Consider the following 15460-nt stretch of genomic DNA (forward strand, 5'->3'; position numbering starts at 1 on the left):
TATAGACGGCAACTGCAAAATTCCCTTGAAAACAAATCCAGCTATAAAATCTAGATTTATTTAGAGACATAGAATATTACACAGAGAGGCTTTTGTTTATTGGTGAAGGAAATGCTTGAACAATCTGAAAACACACAAGACCAGAAAATAGAAAAAGTGAGAAAATGGGAAGAAAAAGGCATTGAAGGAAATAAATTGCAGGACAACATCCCAGATGGATGGCCTAAGGTGTTGTGGTACAAAATACAGGTGGAGAAAAGCCAGTGTCCAAGTGAATTTGTTATAACATGACTAACAAAGAATTATAATAAAACTCTTTTTGGGGTTAATATGATTTGTCTCATTCTTTTAAAATAAATGGAAATGATACTTTTTTTTTTTCTAAATTGAGAAAGCTGTTGTTTAAGTTTGAGCAAGGTCAAAACCATTAATATAGTTGGAGCATAAGGTGAAAGGATCAAGAGCACTCAGCCCAGTGCTGGTATCCAGGCAGCCTGGACACCTGGAAAGGACTTAATTGGTGACCTAGCACTAATTGGAAAGCAGCACAGCCAAAATCATTAAACAGCTGATTTTTTAGAATGTGTTTATCCCTTTCAATTAACATTACAAAATCTTTAGTCTTAAGATTGGTTTCCTTTTATACCGAAATGAATGGAACAAAATCTGTCATTTGATTTTGGAGAAAGACATATTAGTTTACTCATTTAACCAATCATTTAGTTCACTGTAGCTGCAACTTAAATGTATGCATTGAAAACAATAGTGCAGCCAGCTAGTAAGTGCCCAAGCTATTTATTTATTGAGCAACTATTTGTGCTATGGAAATGTTACAATATAACATCATTTGATTGGTTGATATTTTTCTTGTCAATAATAATATTTAGCTTAGCAGTTTAATTAAAAGTAGAGTCACTTATCATATGTACATCAAGTTGTAAACCATGAGTTAAATTTTATTTGAAAATGCCATCTTTTGCATTGTACCAATTCTACAAATTATGTGTGCATATTTACTCCTTGTGTGAATATTCATACATCGGCTCAGAATAGATAGAGCTGGCAGTTTGATCATGTTTCATTTTTTTATTAATTTAAAAGAGAGTTTATCCCCTTTACCTCAATGACTTCATGACCTTCAGTTTAGCACAAGCTATATCAGAAATTCCAAATTATCATCAAACAGGAAAATAAAGACTGTCTATATCCAGTAATATTATCTATACTAATAAAAGCCTAAGCGGTCCTCACGCCCTTGCGTGTGATATCATCACAAGATGGCTGCCACAAGATGGTTACCACAAAGATGGCCATGTGTGCAGCAGAGACAGGGTCTGGCGGCTGCTCCATGCAGTGAGGCCTGGGGGTCCCGTGACTCCATGCGATGCGGAGGAGGCGGGTCCTGGTGGAGGAGGTGGGTTGCAGAAGGGAAGGGCAGTTGGGGGCGATAGGGTCAGCAAGGGAGCAGTTAGGCATCAATCAGGCTGGCAGGGGAGCAGTTAGGGGGTGATCAGCCTGGCAGGCAGAAGCAGTTAGGGGCAATCATGCTGATGCTGGCAGGCAGTTAGACATCCCCAAGGGGTCCCAGATTGGAGACAGTGCAGGCTGGGCTGAGGGACAGCCCCCCCATGCATGAATTTCATGCACAGGGCCTCTAGTTATTTAATAATAGTCTTTGTTTCAATGAGGTAAAATAGCTTTGAGGAAATGTTAATAAGTTAAAAAGATCTTGGTTTAATTTAAACAAAATTTATAGAATACTTATTATATGCCAGGCTGTCATTTAAGCAAACAAAAGGTTTTTGCCATCACAGAATTTCCAATCTAGGATGGGAGACAGGTATGTACACAACTACACTATAATAAAGATGTGATAAATATTCTATATTACCCTAATCACACCAATTAAATGCCATAGAATTAAAAAGGATGGATGGAGAGATTCAAACTGTATAATAGAGCCAATGGATTTTGTCCAAGCATGCAAAGAGCTGACATTTAAAATGGCCCTTGGAAAGTTATTAGGTCTGTGCCAGGCTGTGGATGGAAAATGCGGGAAAGAAAAGCAATGCATTTGAAAAGCATGTGGATGGAAAATGCGGGAAAGAAAAGCAATGCATTTGAAAAGCAATGCATTTGAAAAGCATGGCCATTTGGGGGGTTAAAGGAGTAGCTCAGATTTTTTTCATACTCCTGACTCTGAATATGTGCCCCTGTACATTTGCTAAACTTACATACCATCAGTACTTCAGAGATTGTGCGGGAGTCAGGAAAAGAATTTAAGTTCATCAGATGAAATAACATGGGTCTCACCTGTGGAATTCCCATTACTATATACATTTTTGGGGGGCGAAGTATGATCCTTACTTCACAGCTGAAGGGAGTGAAGAAAAGTTCTGACTTTTGTAATAGACACCAGAAAACCAAGAACCAAGGGGCACACATGAGTCATGGGTCCTAATTCCCAATTTAGTAGTCCATACATGGGACCATACAGTTCCCATAATTGGAGTTTGCTCTTTGCAAGGAAATAAATGAGAGAATGAGCCAATTTATTAAACACATACTTATATATGCATAATCATACCTTCTCATGTTATAAAACATATAATGTAATAAATATGTTTTTTTCCTTTTGTTAATATTAGAATATGTCCTTAGTATGTACCAAGTTCTAATCTTTATAATATACTAGGGCCTGGTGCATGAAATTCGTGCACTGGGGCAGGGGTCCCTCAGCCCAGCCTGCCTCCTCTCACAGTCTTGGAGCCTTCAGGGGATGTCCTACTGCAGCTTAGGCCTGCTCTGTGGGGAGTGGGCCTAAGCCGCAGTCTGGCCTCCCGCTGCGGGAGGTGACCAGGCTGATCAGGGGAAGGCACCAGCCCATCATCCCGCTGCTGCTGCCACTGTCAACCACCACAGCCGCCAAGGTGTTTTCATCAACACAGACTCCAGTCCCTTCACCATGAAAAAATGACAACTTTCTTTAGGCATTTTCAAGATGTGTCTTTCATAGGATATGACATTTCTTTCTTTTTTATCCTCACCTGAGGATATATTTCCATTGATTTTTAGAGAGTGTGGAAGAGAGAGGGAAAGACAGAGAGAAACATCAATGTGAGAGGGACACTGCAATTGGTTGCCTCCTGCATGAACCTTGACCTGGGCCCTGGCCAGGGAGGAGCCTGAAACCTAGGTACATGCCTTTAATCAGAATCAAACCTGGACCCTGCAGTTGGCTAGCCGAGGCATTATCCACTGAGCCAAAGCCACTGGGGCAGGATATGACATTTCTTAGCCCTCCAGCAGTGGACCTTCATTTTTTCCTCCAGGAATGTGGTGGAAAAACCCTAGATGACCGTTTTGGATTCTTATTACCCAAGTTACCAAGAATATTACCAGTGGCGTACAGGGAGCTTAGCCAATGAGCGGTCAGAAAAGGTGTTTCCTCTGCAGCCCCCAGCTCTGCTCCTGCCCTGCTCAAGCATCCGCCACGGCTTGGGCAGGGACCCTGGCTCCACTCAGGCCCTCCTCAAGCCTCCACCATGGCTTGGGCAGGGCCCCCCTGGCTCCGATTAAGCCTATGCTGCGGCTTGGGCAGGGCCCTCCAGCTCCACTCCGGCCCTGCTCAAGCCTCTGCTGCCCCACCCCCAGCCGCTCGGTGCCAAGGCCTGTAGGCCAGGAGTGGCCTGGGGCATTCTGGGACCACAGCAGCTCAGGGCCTACATGCGGGCTTACAGGCTCAGAGTGGCCTGAGTCCCGAGGATGGTTCCAGGACCCAGGCCACTGGGCACCTGTGTATGCAAATTAAACTGCCAGCTTTGTCAGGTTAATTTGCCTTCTCACTCCTGATTGGCTGACGGGCCATCGCGGAGGTACAGTCAATTTTCATCTTTATCTTTTATTAGTGTAAGTAAGTAAATATTAATTTTTTTCTAAGAGCTTTACTTTTATGTCAGTGGATACATTTACTAATAGATGCTTGGGAAATTTCTAGAAGTTTTCTTTATAATAGAATTAGAGCACGCACATTGTATTTTTAAAAATATGTTTTTATTGATTTAGAGAAGGAGGGAGAGAAAGAGAGAAATAAAAAACATCAGTGATGAGAGAGAATCTGATTGGATGACTCCTGCATACCCTCTACTGAGGATCAATCCTGAAACCAGGACATGTGCCCTGACCAGGAGTCGAACCCATGACTCCTTGGTTCATGGGTTGACACTCCACCACTGAGATGCACCAACCGGGCACACATTGTATTTCATTTTGGCAGGTGTATGAGGCTGCCTTAATAAATTAGCATATTGAGTAAAACAGTATTCACATACTTTTAACAATTGAAGAGTGCAATTTATGATATTCATTTCAAGATAAAGTATAAAAATGCTGTGTTATTGAAGTAATTTTCCCAAATGATTTAACTAAGTATCTTAAAGGAGAAAACTCACAAAATATTAAACCTGAAATACTAATTTTTGTGTCCAATCTCAGTAGTTCTCAGGGAGGATGTTAATGATGTTCATATTGCTATATTAGATATCACAAACAATTTTCTTTTTCAAGGAATGAGTCATTTTTCATCATCTTCAGGAATGAATCACCTTTCAATTTATATATACTAGTATTTGTTCATCAGGAAATATCTTTAATGGGCATATGGGTGCAGTCAATTGCTTCTGAAAATCTAACAATCCAAACAAATCATTTTCATATGTAGCAGGTGTTATCTATCAGAAGGAAATATGTACTTTTGATGTTCTTTTAATTAAGGTTTCAATTAAATTAGTTAGCATTCTGCAAACATGTAATTCAGTTTCTTCTGGTTATCAGCCTATCAATTCCAGAAAGTATCAATCGCAAGTTTATTTCTGTGCTTCCAGTGTTTTTAAGTAAACACAAAAGGAACTAGAGAGTGATGATTTGTCTTTTAATTCAAACTTGCCAGCAATGCTAAATTATACTTTATATGGCAGAGTTTAGAGAATTTGTAAACACTATAGTTCTCACTATTAATAGTTTCAGAATACAACTAATATACATTTCTATTTGGTGTCCACTTACATTTTGCAAGCAGAAAATAATGTCATTGTAATAAAAAACTTTGTTTTACCATATTATAATTTACCTGAATCTGTTGATATTTACAGTAGAAAATCATAATAAACTAATATTCCAAAAGCTAGTACTTTTGCCTGGCTCATTTTCTCACTGGTTACAAGGCCTTGGATTAATAGCTTCTTTCTTTGGGTCTCAATTTACTCATTCACAAATTCAATTTCACTGCAATTTTTGGGACATTTGAGAACCAGGCACTAAGCAAGCATTGATCATATAATGATTAAGATACAGCCTGTGTCCTGTAACAGTTCAGATTGGAGAAATGATTTTCATTATCTCACTGCATACTGAAATTTTGTGGGTTTATAAAAGCATTATTTCTAGTGTAAGCAAAGAGGAAGAAGAAGAAGAAGAAGAAGAAGAAGAAGAAGAAGAAGAAGAAGAGGAGGAAGAGGAGGAGGAGGAGGAGGAGGAGGAGGAGGAGGAGGAGGAGGAGGAGAAAGGGAAGGGGAAGGGGAAGGGGAAAGGGAAGGGGAAGGGGAAGGGGAAGGGGAAGGGGAGGGAGAGGGGGAAGGGGAGGGAGAGGGGGAAGGGAAGGGGAAGGAGAGGGAGAGGGAGAGGGAGAGGGAGAGGGAGAAGGGAGTTGGGAGAAGAAATGTTTGTATTCTTTCTTGAACAAAGTGAAAATTTTGATTGGTAAAATAGAAATATGTCCTTCACATAAGCCATACATGTAAACTAAATTAGATCTATAATCAGAACAGAATAAGGGAATATCTGTCTGAAAAACATAAATCTTTTGTCTTTTCCCCCTTAGGAGCATTGAAATAGTTTTGCATAATTAATTTTGTATATTTTTGAACATAAATGGTTAATTACATTTGGAGAAAATAATTGTCTGAGGTACTGAATGTGTTTTGGTTCCTTCCTCTTGCTTCTAACATAGTATATTCTAGAATAGTGTCAGTCTTTATAATAATAATTATAATTATTGCTTTTTATATAACTACTCCAAATTCAATGGCAACAAAAAAGTCTAACTAAAATGATTATTTTTCTATGAAAAAAATTAAAAAAAACTTTTTAAAGGCTTTCTCTGGCATTATTTAAATATACAGAAGAAATTCTATGACATTCTGGGCTGCATTTGCCCTATTATGCTAAACACTTTGTGGAGAGTCCATTAGAATGATCGTTTAACACCTGTGTCACTGCCTTCTCATAGTGCAACCTGCAATCAAAGTGTGAAGCAATCACAATAGCAGTTATAATTTAGATTATGACTTAATAGCACTGGTTGTAAAGGATTAGCATTAAGTATTTGGAATTTCCCTAACCATTGATTGCAATAAGTGGGCACATTTGAGTTAAAAGCCAAAAACTCTCCTTTTTCTTCTGAGTCAGAAGTTATGGCTGAGCTGGCTTTTATGTATGAAATGCTTTGCACACTGGTGGTATCTGCTGTATAAAAATATTCTCAGAGCTTTCATTCTTGGAAAGTTCTGAAATCTCTTTTATTAGCTCTTTTACCAAGTGTCAGTTATATGTTTTCAATAAATTTCATACACATTAAAAAAACAGTTTTAAATACAGTGAACAGTATTATCCAACCCCTACTAAATCAAGCATAGGCAAATTTAAGTGTTAAATACAGTATAGCCCTTGTTTTGACAACATTTACAGTTAGAAAAACTATTGAGGATATTAAATCTGAGTTCACAAACATTTCTTTTATTGTAATTTGAAAACTAAGATTACTAGAAAACCAAATTCATTCCTCTAACCTTTGACTAATCTTGACTTTCCTGAGAGCCTGGAGGAAAGGAAATGAGGGATAAAAATTCAGTAAGAAAATAAAATTCATGAAAATACTCTAATGCAATGTCTTAGGATATGCTGAAATATATTCAATAGTGTATTTTCAGGTAACTGGAGCAAGAAAAACTATTCTATTGACTAATATTTTTCAGGAAAATTATATACAGTATTTTCTCTTTTTCTAAAAAGCCACCTTTCTAAATTTGTTACATTTATAAAATTGTTTATTGTGCTCTATAGTGTGTTGTTTCAAAATGAAATTTGATGGAACATATATAATCACTGTCAATTGATAACTTACTGTAGAGATTAAACTCTTGGATATTGGAATCAAATAAATGTTATATCGAAAAAAATATTTCTAGGACATTTATAATGTGGCTTAGTATGCAGTCTTGAATGACATTTAGCTTCTTTCACCCTCAGTTATTTGTAGAATAAAATGATATCATTCACTGAGTTTTATAAGTAATTAAGGAGATAATGTGTGTACAATAGTTACATATATGAATATAACAAGATATGTGCCAAGTGAATGATTGCTAATACCTATGCTATGATTTTATTTGTGTGTTTCTATATGCATCAAATTGTAAAATTCTAGCTTTGCTTACACTGCTACTTTTGCAATTTTGCCAGGGCTGACCAGCAGACTCTGAGTGATGGATGAGTGGATTACTCTGACACAATGTTTGCTGTGAAAAAGAGGGCCGAGGGACTGCCTGGCTAAAGGAACCAGACAGCCTCGGCTGCTTGCTTCATTAGGCTTTTATTGTAACAGCAGTTTGAGATAAAGTTTATCTTTTAGATACAATCAATAGGGTAAGTAATATTGGGAGGACACATGTGTTTGTAGTGTCCTCTAAGGAAGATCACCCAAAGATTAAGCATAAGGATTCCAGTAAACACTGGGGGTCTGCGTATGCACAGACTTGTTTGGAAAGGTCAAGGATTAATTAGGGGCGTCACCTTCAGCATTCCCCTAAGTCAGAATTCCTACAAACAGGGTGTGCAGTCTTCAGCACTTTCCTTTTCTCAGAATTTCTTCCTTACAAACATTCCAACCGAGTCTCATGCTTCGCCACACAATTTACTATTTATTCTCCTCCTTACCAACCTTTTTTAGTTTTTAGTTTATTAGTCATTCTGACATACTCAAACTTTTGTTGCTGTTCCACTGAAATTTTACTCAGGAACACATATCTGTACTCAAATACTGCTGAAAAGCCATCACAATTCATGCCTTTTGGCTTGTCTGTCCTAGAAATTTAAAGGAACTTGAATGTGCTGCTATCTAATCTATGTATAGATATATTCATATCTATATCCATATCTATACCCATCTCTGTATAAATGTGTGTGGTAATATGTTGCTTAGTTTGATTTTTCTCTTTACACTCATAGAGGCAGGAATAGTTTTCTAAAAAGTCCAGTGTTCTTACTTTGACTTCCAACAGAGAATCAGGCCTCAGTGATTTTTCATATTCACCATAAAATATCCACTCTCGTGAGTAAGCCTATAGAGCTTATTGAAAATATCTTAGGGGAGACAGATCATTGCTTACAACAAAGAGAACTAATTTAATTAATCCCCAATAGATATTTTGATTCTTCCTAAGGCCTCTGTGTCACCATCCTGGGAGTTTTACTGTAACTCTGACCATTCTTCTTTAGTATGCAAAACTACTTCCTGTAAAATATATAATGCAGGCTCAGCTTCAGGCCAACTTATATCTCCAGAGGAAATATCAGAGCTTCTTTGCACCAAAATTGGTCCCCCACTTCAAGAGAATTCAAGCACAAACTGCTGAGAAAAGAACATTTTCATAAAATCTTATACATCCTAAGTCCTAGTAATCATATTGGTAATTCACATAAAAAAGGGGACAGGATCTATTTTTGAGGAATTTACTGTTTTAAAAGATGATAGGCTTATAAGAATAATCATAATGTAACTTAGTTTTCTCAATGATTAAGGAACAGTTCTTCTCTAGGATGGCATAGCCATAACTAGATAATTGTTTATAATAGACCTTTCCAGGAGTTTAGATATTTCTCTGTGTCTATTCTTACAACCCATTACAGGAGAATTATGTGTAACTCTTTTGAGGATCATCTATTGGTAACTTTAAGTACTAGGAGAAAAGCAGATGTAAAAAAAAACTTTGTTGGGATTTAACAGAAGTGGAGTCCTGAAGCACACTTTAATTACAAATGGAAATTGTGATGGGCATTTCCTAATACTCTATCTTGCTTCCATTTCCTCACTTGTCACATGAGAATGAAGTAATTATCTATGACAAAGAATTGCCATGTGGACGAAATAAAATACCTTATGTAAAAAACTTGGAACACTGACTATAAATATTTAAAATATTAAATATTATCTACATGGGGAAACTATCAAAGATGGGTAACAACATTGGTCAAACAAAAGTGTAAGAAGAGGCACAAATGGGTGAAGGAGGAAGTTTTATATAAGTACCTGCAAAGAGGAGAGGGTATGGGAATTTGTCCATGTAAAGGAGAAGCCAATAAAAAGGAGGTTAATACAGAAGATAAGAGCTAACAACCCAGTATTTCATGGCCTAAACTAGTTTCCTTGAATAAATTTTTTGAATGAAGGAGAATTTTCATTACTAATTCCTGGGACTGTTATTTACTTTTCCTTCAATGATGTCCTGAAGGCAATAGAGGGAACTGAATAACCAGGAAGAATAAGTAATTTGTGGTTGGGTCCTTTCTTAATCCATCAATGTAGTGGGTCATAGATATTTAACTTAAAACTAAGAACTCTATAGTAAATATCTTCCTTGAAATACCTCTTCCTCAATATGTTGAGAATCCCCATTGAGAGTTTGTATGTGATATAGAATTTCCCTTGAAGCTTCAGCTTCCTTCTGTCCAGGGGCACAGACAAGGAAAATTAACTTCATTTGTTCAGAACCTTTCACTTTGTTCTTCCTATTGTGATTTACAATGGACTGATACCATAACTCAGCTGGGTGGGATATGTCAAGGCAAGAACAATAAGACTTAAACACATATTTAAATCTATAATAAACTACCACCAGGATTCAAAATAAATATAGACTTCTAAATCTTGGAAGCTCAAAAAACAAAACAAAAGTTGTAGAATCAAAAGACAATTGAAGAGAATCACTGTCATCCCCAACTAAACGTGAAATTAAAATCCCACAATTTCAGCTTCCAAATGCTGATTTTTCAAGTGTGATCTTTTCCTGGGTAGATGTCATTTTTGCCCTTATAAAAGTAATATATCCTTGGCAGAATAGTTTTTATGAGTTTGCTTTTAGTTAAAGAGTAGTGTAAAGGTGATTTTTTCCCCCTGAACACTGAGAAATCACATAAATTCATCTAACACAACATTTTGTGATTTCTCTTGGCATTCCTAAAATAATAAAGCATGAAATCACACTTTTCCAAAGATAAGCACTTTATGTCATTGAGTATAAACGAAAACCATACTTCAATAAACTTAGAATAAAAATTAATCATTAGCAAAATCGTAATTTTAAAAATTCCTATTTTTCTAGAGTTGAGAAGATTAAAATATCTATGTTGTTCTTATTTCCAAATCATCATTCAAGAAAACCAGTACATCATCTTCATGTTGAAAGTTGTGGAGTGAAATACAAATGGATTTGATTCTTACCCATTGTGTGTGCCACTTGAGGTGACATGTTAGAAAGTCTTGAGTACCATTTATTAAACCATTAAGAAAGAAAATCTTGCTTTAAAAGTTAAAATAGTACTATTTTTTTTCCTTAGGGTGTTGTGGATTCCTTAGGTGCATAATCAATATTTCCTTCCAGCATTCTTTCCTCTCCCAATCTACTTTACTTACACACACATGCACATACACACTCTCAGAGTCACTTAATTAATATTCTATTGTTGCTTCAGAGAAAGGAGATTTCAACTAATCTCTATTATACTATGGGTACTTTTATTAAGTATTGGAAGTATGTGGAAGTCCCCCAAAAATGTTTGCTTTTTTAAAGAAAATGCTAGAAACTCCATTGTGGGGTTTCATGTAATATCCCATGATTGTTTAGAAAATAAAGCAATGGTAGTGGGTATGTTTCAGTGTTAATTTGCTATAGGTTTTCAGTTGTAATGATAAGAGGCATTAGAGTCTTACTGAATTAAAATAAATCTCCAGTTTAGTAAACCACTGAAAAGTTGTTAAGTAGGGTTTAAAAAGTGAAAGAAATATAGTCCATTAGTCTAGTTTTAAATACTCAAGAACACAAGTGGAAGAGAGTTTATTTTAGATTTGAAACTTTATCAAATACCCTCCCTTTAAATAAAACCTTTAACACATGTTACTAATGGATCACACTTGTGCTAGTTATAGCCATGCTAGGACTTTAGCCATATTATTTGCATTTAGCTTTGCTAACAACTCTGCTGACATTCTTGTCAGTTATTACACTGCCTCTGCAAAGAAAGGCAATATCTGTATTCCCAACCTTCTGGAACCTAATAAAGAAGTAAACATTTCTGCACAAAGCCTCTTTGAGCTATTTAATTTACTTTTTGACAAAAGGAGAATGACACTGAGCACTCCACAAAGAACAAAAGCAGTTTTTTATACCATGAAATGCCAATTTAATCATTACTGGAAATACTATTAATATACAGTCAAAAAATCTTATCCTATCTTTTCCTTTTAGATCTAGTTTGGCTTAACCAAATGACATCTTAAAATAACTTTCCATTTCTTAAGAAAAAACATTTTAAAGTTTTTATTTTTGATGGAAATAAAAGAAAGAAAATCAATTAAAATTAAGCCAGGAATAAAGGTTAATCCTCTATCTCCCTGATGACTTTCTTCATCATTATATATTATCATTCATTTTAGAAAGATATGAAGAGCTTTATTAAAGGTGATTTTTTAGTAATAGTGCTATATATATAGATTTGTTTGTTTGTAAATATATATATATTATATATATAAATACTAGTGGCCCGGTGCACAAAATTCGTGCACAGGGGGGGTGTCCCTCAGCCTGGCCTGCACCCTCTGCAATCTTGGACCCCCTCGGGGGATGTCCAACTGCCAGTATAGGCCCAATTCCTGTGGAATCAGGCTTAAACCGGCAGTCAGACAACCCCCTCACAATCCGGGACCGCTGGATCCTAACTGCTCACCTGCCTGCCTGCTTGATCACCCCTAACTACTCTGCCTGCTGGCCTGCTCACCCTCAACTGGTCCCCTCTGCTGGCCTGCTCACCCCCAACTGCCCTCCCCTCATGGCCTGATCACCCCTAACCGCCTCTGCCTCGACCCCACCACCATGGCTTTGTCCGGAAGGACGTCCGGAAGGTCTCATGGTCTAATTAGCATATTAACCTTTCATTAGTATAGATAGGATATGACATTTCACCATAACTATAACATATCTACCAGTATTACTCTATGAGAATACGTACTTCATGTGATAGGAAGGCATCTAATACATTACATTGTATATGTTGTAAGTAGTAGGAAATACTGTATTCATAGCAATAATATATACCCTTTGACTTCTCTTCCCGATTTGGGAATGGTTCCCGTTCTTTGAAAGTTTCCTGGCTCCCGTTCTTTGAAAGTTTCCTGAACCGATTTGGGAATGGTTCCCGTTCTTTGAAAGTTTCCTGGCTCCTGATGTATTTTTCTTTTTTTTTTTTGTCATTCAGTGTAACTTTATTGATTGTTTATTGCACATGATTTGAGGTCTTTAATTTCTAATCACCAAAGATTCAAAGGACTATTTTTCCATGAAGTTTAACATTAACATTAGTGAATTCATGTATTCATGTGTTTTTATTGTAAACATCTGAATTACTCACATTGTCATAGATCCTGAACTCATAAGATAAACGTGGACCATGCACAGGCTGGCAGCAAGCCAGGAAGCCACTCTGAGAGCAAACAGATTCTCTGCCTAAGGAGAAAAGTCATAGAACAACATTTAATGTCCAACCTGAGTCACCTCAGAATGTTACATATATTGACTTCTTAATTCATATAGTATCAGGAACTCAACTGCTTTGTTGGTGACGGGGTTGACCTGGTTTCGGGAGGATTATTCCTGAAATAATTAAGGAAAGGGTGGCTCAATCTTTCTTCTTGGTTGCTTGCTCCTCCCCAGCACCTTTATCTTTCTTCTCATCCTCAGCTTCTTGGGCATCTTCTCCTTCACCTTCACCTCCTTCTTCCTCCTTTGCATCCTCAAATTCTTCCTTGGCACCTTCTTCCTCTTCCTCTCCTTCCTCTTCCTCAGCCCCTTCCTTCTCCTTCTCCTCTTCAGCTTCTCCTTCAGAGGGGGCGTGATCCTTAGCTTCCTCAGCTTTTGCAGTCTCACTGGTCTCTTCCAACTCCATCTGCTCCTCCTGGACGTGGCTGGTGTATTAAGAAGGGAAGGAGCCAGTGGACATCAAGTAGGAGCTGGTCTGTAAACACCGTAGGCAGATCGACCAAAGACTTGGGAACTCTGGGAGTAGCCACTGGCTATGCTTTCCATGCTGGTGAAACTGAGTCAGGTCTCCTCACCTTCCAAGAGTTTCCTATAAGCTCCAATGTCAATGTCCAAAGCCATCTTCACATTGAGGAGGTCCTGGTATTCTTTTAAATATCATGCCATTTCACTCTTTGTAGTTCTCAACTCATTTTCTAATTTGTTGATTGTGTCCTGCGTAGCACTAATGTCAGCATTCTGCTTACCCTCCAGTTCTTGCAGCTGCTTTCCCAGTGCTTCATTCATGCCCCAGCATGCTTTGATCTCCTGGGTCTTGGCCTTGAGCAGGCTCTCTGACACCTGTCTTTGGAGGCACACACCACGTCGGTGTTCTTGGCAGAGCTCTCAGTCAGCACAGTGAAGCGGCTCTAGAACCATTCTTCAGCATTCTGCATGTTCTTGGCAGCCAGCTTCTCCTACTGGGCACTGATGTCCTTGAGGGCGGCAGAGAGGTTGGGATTGGAGAACATGTCTATCTCCATGGAGATCTGAGTGTACTGGATCTGCACCTGCAGCTTGGTGATCTCTTCATGCACCTTCTTAAGAAAGGCAATTTTGTCCATCGGGCTGTCTTTTGAGCTCAGCGCAGAGCCGCCTCGTCTGCACCTTTTTGTGCCTCCAGCAGCCAGCCCCTGGAAAGATGAAGGTGCTGGGGAGGAGCAAGCAACCTGAGTCCTGGTAGTTCAGCACCTCTTCCTCGTAGTGCACCTGCAGGTTGCCCCCAGCTCCTCCCAAAGCCCGGTGCCTCCTAATGGGGTCCTGAGGCTGCACCCCCGATCCCGCTGCCCTCTCCTCATCGGGGACCAGGATGTGGTGAGGCAGGGCGCAAGCGTCCCATTTTCATTAAAATGTTCAACTCTCACCCACTCCACCGGTGTCCGCAGGCGGCCCGGGGCAGACAGTGATCCAGGAGGTGCTTGATGCCCCCACCAGAGCTCAACCACCATGGTCTGGGGTGAGACAGCCCCGCCAGGCCTCATGGCTGTGACTTGGACTCGCTTCCTTAACCAGAGACCTGGTGCTGGGCAGGCAGCAATGGCGCTTCCTCCCAGCCCGGGCTGGAGAGGGTCCCTGCAGTTTCAGAACTGAACTCGAGGGCCTCCCTGGGTAGCAGCAGCCCTGAGCCTGCCAAGGCTTGCTTCTCACACTTGCTAAAAAACCTTCTCAGTCCACTTGCCATAGTAATCAGTTCAGGTTGAAAGGACTGGGGACTCTGGCGGGCCTGAGGGGAATGGGCGCTGCCATCTTTGTGATGGAGTGATGGTTAATTTGCATATTACCCTTTTATTAAGTAGGAAATATGTATTCCAATTCACTCAATTACCCAGTAATGCAGTTCATGAAATTATTGTGTAGTTAGGTGAATTGGAATGATCACATAAATATTCCATGTACAGTATTATTTCTAAACTGACAACTATTAATGGTGAGAATACTATATTATTGATGTAACATATTTGAAGTAAATATTAGTGAGTAGAAAATCTATATAAAGACAAATTATTATATTATATTTATAATGGTCTGAATTTTTAAAAATGTACTTTTTCGCAATATTATGCCAACTAGAATCCCATAAAATACTAAGTGACGCCCTAGATCCCAGAAGACTTAGAATTCCCGTACTTAAGAAAAAGCAGTGAAGGAACCTCAGACTATGACTTCAGCCCCACATTTTATACTAGATCATCTTGTGCAATCTTACTGTAGAGAAGCCATGGGCTGTTAGGTGGAGTCATGAAACAATGTACTCTTTCTTTTTTCTTTCATAAACACATATATAGGCACCTGCAACAGCCTTAACATAGCCCATTAAATTCTTGGGATAGTCCATCCATACTGACCTGTGGGGTTTTTTTTTAATATATTTTTTATTAATTTCAGAGAAGAAGGGAGAGGGAGAGAGAGACTGAAACATCAATGATGAGAGAGAATCATTGATTGGCTGCCTCCTGCACTCCCCCTACTGGGGATTGAGCCAACAACGGGGCATGTGCCTTTGACTGGAATCGAACCTGGGACCCCCTCAGTCTGCAGGCCAACATTCTATCCAC

The sequence above is a fragment of the Eptesicus fuscus genome, chromosome 8, assembly GCF_027574615.1.
Source record: "Eptesicus fuscus isolate TK198812 chromosome 8, DD_ASM_mEF_20220401, whole genome shotgun sequence".
In the NCBI taxonomy this organism is placed as follows: domain Eukaryota; kingdom Metazoa; phylum Chordata; class Mammalia; order Chiroptera; family Vespertilionidae; genus Eptesicus; species Eptesicus fuscus.